The sequence below is a fragment of the Rutidosis leptorrhynchoides genome, chromosome 9 (genome assembly GCF_046630445.1).
Source record: "Rutidosis leptorrhynchoides isolate AG116_Rl617_1_P2 chromosome 9, CSIRO_AGI_Rlap_v1, whole genome shotgun sequence".
Classification (NCBI taxonomy): domain Eukaryota; kingdom Viridiplantae; phylum Streptophyta; class Magnoliopsida; order Asterales; family Asteraceae; genus Rutidosis; species Rutidosis leptorrhynchoides.
Window position 1 is genome coordinate 296,185,626 of NC_092341.1, and position 7,309 is coordinate 296,192,934.

The window sequence follows — 7,309 nt, forward strand, 5'->3', positions numbered from 1 at the left end:
TAACTGAAAGGATATAGTTACATTATGGAACTGTGCTTTCATTCCATCCAAGGATAAGTTCACACGCAGTATGTTGTGATCACCATGTTTTTCTATCTGTCAGCTTTGTATTGCGACATAAAAGCTCAATGTTTTAGATGAGTTGTAACATTCATGATGCATTTCATGCATCCAGTTTACTGAAGATGCCTATAAGGCTAAAAACATCATCTTTCGTTTGGTGGGTATATATTCAGATGACATACTCATGTTAACCAGAAACGAAATCAATTTGTTGCTCTCTTAGGACAAGAGACTTAATTAATGGCATATGCCTATTCTTACTTTTATACGCCCAAGTACCTTTTAAGGTAAATAGTTCACTTCTGAGCCCACGAGTCTCTCGGAACTTTGATACGCTCCTTCTTTTTTAAATTCGGTACCGTTGTAGGTCACTTCTCAAAATTTCGGGACGAAATTTTCATTAACAGGTGGGTAATGTAACGACCCGACTTTTTCGACTTACTTTTGTGCTTGTTACTTTCTGCGAAACTGCGTATTTGTGCGTACTGAGCGAGTTTATGCTCTGGGATCTTATTTCATGATAATTACTTTGGTTAAAATCTTACAACGTGCTATTAAGTGGTTAATCACTTAACTTGATCCACGAATGCTTTTACGACCGTTGGTGTCACTTGACGTTTGAAACGAGCTATGTACTTGGTACACGTTTAACTTTGGTCATAATTGGAATATTATGACTACATAATACTAATTGTTATTTTCTAATAACAATTACTTGGGTTATTGGATGCTTAATTATGCTTAGTAATTTACTAATGCATACTAGTTAGTCTTGTTGGACTTTTTACCTTGTTGGACTTTAGCCCACCCTACTCTAGCTAATGGACCATTTAATTAGCCCAATTTTAATAAGTTAATTACCCACTCATATGAAAGACAAATACCCATTAATAAGAGCCAACATACTAGCATTTTTGTTCACCATTACCATACATGTTGCATGGGATCCTAACAACTAGCACCACCTTTAGACCACCACTAACCAAAAAATAAAAGTTGTCCCCCTTTTATCCCCCCATACCCACGGCCAAACACCACCCTCCCCACTATAAATACCAAGCTTATTCCTTCCATTTTACACTTGATCTCATTCACATTTTAGACACACTTACTCTCTAATTTTCTCTCTAGTCTTTCTCACTCTAAAAAGTGTAAGTCTTAAATTTTCTTCTTCTTCTCTTCTTCATGTACACGACATCATCATCATCATCATCATAAGATCAAGCTTTTTAGCTTCTTGATCTTGTTATATCTTGTAGATTCAAACTTTGATTTGAATTCTTCAAAAACATGAACGATTCAAGCTTTCTAGCTTTGAATCTTCATTTACTTTGTTGGATCTAAGTTTTTTAGCTTATGATCTCTTTATTTTGTTAAGAAGATCAAAACTTGTGTTTATGATCTTCATGTAACTTGTAGATCTAGCATTTGCTTTAAGGATCTTCAAGAACATTAAAGATCCAAGCTTTCTAGCTTAGGGTTTCATTATTTTGTTAAAGATCTAAGCTTTTTAGCTTATGGTCTCATTACTTTCACTAGATCTTAGCTTTCTAGCTTATGGTCTCATTAATCTTGTAAAGATCCAAGCATTCTAGCTTAGGGTTTTCTTAATACTTGAGATCTAAGTTATCATTGTAGATCTCACTTACTTGGAATCTTTTTGTGATTGTTGTGATGATAAATATCAAGTCTTCATCATCTCATATGATGAAGATGCATAAAACTTGTGTCAAAAGGACAAAGGTTGAAGCTTTATGGCGTTTATGCAATAAAGAGGCAACCTTGATGTTCAAAACTTGTAGAATGTTAGCTTTTACTCTTAGTTGTGTGTTGATGGTTGAAACTTGATCAAAGTGATGCTAAAACATCAAAGAGTTGTACACTTGAAGCTTACACGCATCAAGGATGAGAACCGTGATGAGCATCAAGCACCAAGAAACCCACCGGAGCACTTGTTTACTGTTTTTCAGAGTCTGATCAGACTCCTGGACTTCTGGAAAATTGATTTTCAGATAGTTCGTTTCGAGTAGATGACTTTTTGTTCAAGACTCACCTAAATTTTAAATATGGTTTAGGATTTATAGCCTTCCGAAAGTCACTACGCCTTTGTAACGACGTGCTGAAAATTCTGACCTACTCGTGCTTGAACCGTCGCCACGGTCAAACGACATCGGGTTAGGATCTGAAAATTGAACAGCGATTAGAGGACTCACATACGGAGCCTTGGCCACTGACCACGCGTCTTTTCGTTTTCTATAGAGGTCGTAACAGCTGTCCAAATTCAGCCTTTTGTTTCGATCTCTATACTTGTTGAAAACTTACTTTAGCTTTTACGAATGATGATGATGATGATGATGATACTTAAGGCTTAACTTATTCACTTTTAAACTTTTGGGGACAATATACTGACCTAGTAACCTTTGACTTAGGTTGAGGACCTTTCGGACCGACTTACTACTTGCATACTTTTCATAGCGACTTTTACCGCACATTAACTGTGAGTTATAGCTTCCTTTTTTACTTTACTATTTTTGGGACTGAGAATACATGCGCTTTTTATGTTTTTACGTACTAGACACGAGTACTTAAACTTTATATATGTGTGGGTGATATAACGGCACAAAGATTCCCCTTATCACGGTAACGTTTAATCATTGGTTTTTGAACTGGTGAATGCGAATATTATATATGGATCCATAGGGTTTGACATCCCCACTCGGGCAAGTCGCGCTAGCATTTAATGGGTGTTTGATACTTCGAGAATATACGCACTCGCCAAATGTACTTTTAGGGGGTATTATTATTACGTTAAGTTAGTTACCGGGTGCCCACAGATAAGCATATACTTTATCATACTGATTTGAAATACTGATTTAAACTGCTGGTTGAAGCACTGAAATCTCGTGGTCTACATTACATTACTGATTACAAACAAACTATAGCTCACCAACGATCGTGTTGACTTTTTAAGCATGTGTTTCTCAGGTGCTTAGACGTTGTTGCTTCCACTGTTAGACTTGCTGTTATAGTCTTGGTGTTATAGACTTGCTGTTACAGACTCACTGTGTTAGACTTCCGCTGCATTACTTAGAGATGTCTCAATCATGGAACTTTTATTTTTCATTTGCAACATATGTTATTTTGAATAATGGCTTTGTAACGACCTTTGTGTCAAGCTATCTTTTGTAAAACGTTATCTTTTCATGAATGCAAAACTCGTTTTAAAACAGCATGTAGTATTATACCGTGTAATGGACCTGTTGTTGACGATTCGTACATGATGGTTTTGTACGGGGCGTCACACGCAAACCTTTGTTTCTTCGTATATGTCAAGGTATAATGAATTTTTTCCAAACTCCGATTCCTGATTATTTTACTTATTTTCATCAAAGACGTGATGCTTGTGGGCTACTTGGTTTTAATATTGTTCAAAAAGTAACATCAGCCATACGTCAACAAGCGTATGCTGCGATGGCCGATCTTTTTGACGATTATTTGCATATGGGTGAACAAACCTCATATGATTGTTTAAACAAATTTTGCAAATGTATTTTTCACGTGTACGCAACAGAATATTTGAGAAAACCAACTGCAAAAGATGTGCAACGTTTGACCACTAAACATGCTCAAATACATGGATTTTCGGGGATGTTAGGAAGCATCGATTGTATGCATTGGAGATGGAGAAATTGTCCAGAATGTTGGAAGGGTCATTATACACGAGGTGACCATGGTTACCCGTCAATTATACTTGAAGCAGTAGCGTCTTATGATGGATGGTTTTGGCACGCTTTTTTTGGTACTGCGGGATCAAATAATGATATCAATGTACTTAATCAATATGATTTGTTTAACGACTTATTAGCCGGCGAGGCTCCACCGTGCACGTTTACGGTGAATGGGTGTACGTTTGATAAGGGTAATTATTTGGCGGATGGAATTTACCCAGAATGGTCCACACTAGTTAAGTCGTTCAGAAATCCGATTGATCCAAAACAATCAAAGTTCAAGAGGTATCAAGAATCGTCAAGAAAAGATATTGAACGAGCATTTGGAATACTACAAGGTCGATGGACGATTGTTCAACATCCGACAAGACCATATTATATACGAAAAATTAGAAGGATTATGTTAACATGTGTGATATTAAACAATATCATAACCGAGGACAACGACCGTGCATTTTGTGGACTTGAAGAGAATTATCGTCCGATTCGACGTGCACGAGGAACATTCCAAGAAAAGGTTGACGCGCGTATCCGGGCGGACGCGGAATTAAGAGATGTGGGCATTCATCGACTACTAAGAGATGTGCTTGTAGAACACGTTTATAATATTCCACCTAATTATCGAATTCGACATGATCCAACAAGAAATCCAAACAATCAAGATGAGGCGGGACCTTCACACGTTAACGATGACGAAGACGAAGACGAAGACGAATAATTATTAAGTGTTTATGTAATTTTATTTTAAATTCTATGTTTTAATTTTAATTATTTGTAATGTTTTTTTTAATTATCAATGAAATTTTAGTTTTATGTTATTAAATATTTATTATTTAATATATATAAGTAAATTAATATTATTTTTGAAAAAATAAAAAATTTAAAAATTAAAAAAAAAAATGAAGGAAGGAGTGTCATGGTTAGAAGTGTTTAGTCATGGGTTTAGTCCTGAGAAGGAAGTGGAAAGAAAGTGCTGATGTGTCGCTGAGGACTAAGATGAAGAAGTGTCTTCATTGGGAGCACTCTTATGGGATTTTTCATTTCATGGAATGGGCCAGCCACAAACAAGTAATTTTCTTGACCCGTTCTCTTGACATTGTGTTTTCCTAGAAGTACAAGTTTCGATCCATCACTTTAAAGTATCCCACTTTGTATCTAACGAGATAACTGACTAACGTCAAGGAGTAGCAGAACAATAAGTGGGAAATTAATTGAACATAAAAAAGTTAGCTTGTACTCAGTAATGTGTATTCAAATGCTGACAACCTCCTAAATTATTTCTTTATTACATATGATTATTATAAGTTTAATATTGTTTGTGAAATGCACATTTAGGTTAACTAACTGTTTTAAAGATCCGAAAAATCCCAGACTAATCCTCTTTAGAAGCAGGTCGATTAGATTTTTTCAAAATTCGTATAATTAATCGGCCAACAAATCAATGGATTCGTATCGGATTTAGTTGGTCAAAGTTGAATTTAGTCGGTCAAATGGTTAAAGTCTAATATGAATTCAAATTAAAATTTTAGAGTTTTTGGACAAGTGAATAATTGCGTCATGTTTATGTCTATGGTTTTTCTTCTATATTTACGCATACAATTTTGAAATATATTATTTAAATGTATAAAAAGTTCAATCCGATTAATCTCCGATTTGGGCGGTAAATCCGTACAAGGTTCCGGTCGATTAATCCTGATTAACTATTAATGCAACCTTGGGTTAAACCAATTCAATCTGTTTTGGCAAGCAATAATATACACATTTTCACTTTTGAGATGCACCAACCTGTATGACCCGCCTAGTTTGCCACATGTATGTTTTGTGACAGAGGTGATAGTATTGACCAAATTACTTATTGCTCAATTTGGATTAGTTTTTACTTTAAAAAAAGATTTTCTATATATGGAAGGGGTCAACCCATGGTGTACAGAAAATTGACCCGTTATCTGACCTGCCCATCTTGTCACCCTATATCCTTATCAACTTGGATTGGCCTGCACTTCTAAGATATGTAATACTAACATTGTATCTACAGTCCTATTTTTGCAGAAATTGTACCAGAGATATCACGAACGAGCATCTACGCATTAGACAGGTCGTTCGAGTCAATACTAGCCTCATTTGCTCCTCCTCTTGTCGACTTATTAGCCCAACACGTGTACGGTTACATACCAATTGAAAAAGGTTCTGAAAGTATTGAAACAGAGCGAGGTAACGCAACATCATTGGCTAAAGCGCTCTACGTTTCAATCGGTGTTCTAATGGCATTGTGTTGCTTTATTTAATTATTTTTGTATAAAACGTATCTGAGAGATAAAGAACGGGCTCAAATGGAAGCTATTATTGAAGCTGAGATGGAAACAATGGAAGAACAAAAACCTAGGTACGGGTTGTTTGATGATGATGATAATGATGATGATAGAATGAGTATGGTTATGGAGTATGATGGTGGAGATGATTCAGTTGGATTAGATGAAAGTGATGAGAAGATGTTATTTTATAGGCAGTTAACATTTGCAAATATAGTGGTATAGAATATAAATTATAAATGTTTTGTTAAACATCCACCTTTTTAATATTGATTAATATAATATAGTTAATATCCCCAGGTATAGAAAATGCTTAAACAGTGGTTTAGGAAATATAACATAGTTTTTTGGCCCATTTTAATTCAATTTAATTTTGTTTATTTTAAGAGGGCGTGATAATTCCATTTTATTCCCGTTATTACAGTTACGGTATTTCTATTCTAATGTACAGGTCAGAATTTGGCTGAAATGTGTAACATGTTTAAATGTTTGATGCTTGATATTAAACTAGTAGGATTGGCCCGCGCGATGTTACGGGGCCTTTCGGGTTGCATATTATTATTTAACAAAGCGTTATGTATTTATAGATTTAAAAACGCGTTGCTGCGGGTGTGTTTGGATACACGTGGTTAGTACCTATTGTACCTAATGACCCACACGTTTTTAACGCCAGGAATATCGCGTTAAAAAGGACGGAACCATCAACATTATGTAGTTAGAGTGGTTGTTTATTATACTTGTTTATATATATATATATATATATATATATATATATATATATATATATATATATATATATATATATATATATATATATATATATATATATATATATATTTTGGTGAGAACACTTTGTAGTTGTCGGATGAGTTTTTATCAAGATTCATTAAATTATAACTAATTTAAATTATAACAAATTCAGTAAGGGTAATGAAGCGAAACTAATTTATACGCCTCTTTTTTTTAGCTCATCCCGATTGATTTCAAATTCAAATTCAAATATAATTCGTTGCTTATCCCTTTAATTCCTCAACCTTATCATCCAACAATCGAAATCAGGTGATCATGATGAACCAATTTATGAAAAAAAGCCGCTGGATTCTATTATCAGGCAGCATCCATTTTTTGAGAGAGAAGTTCTATTTTTTGTTTTGTATTATCAGAATCGCCAAAAACAGAGATGAGTAAGTATACATAATACTCCATTGT

The 7,309-nt window shown here is 34.8% G+C and overlaps 1 pseudogene; it reads left to right on the plus strand.

Annotated features, from left to right (window-relative positions):
- LOC139868887 (uncharacterized) overlaps positions 1–6,328 on the plus strand; it is a 68,346-nt pseudogene extending 62,018 nt beyond the window's left edge.
- Positions 6,329–7,309: the final 981 nt, after the last annotated feature.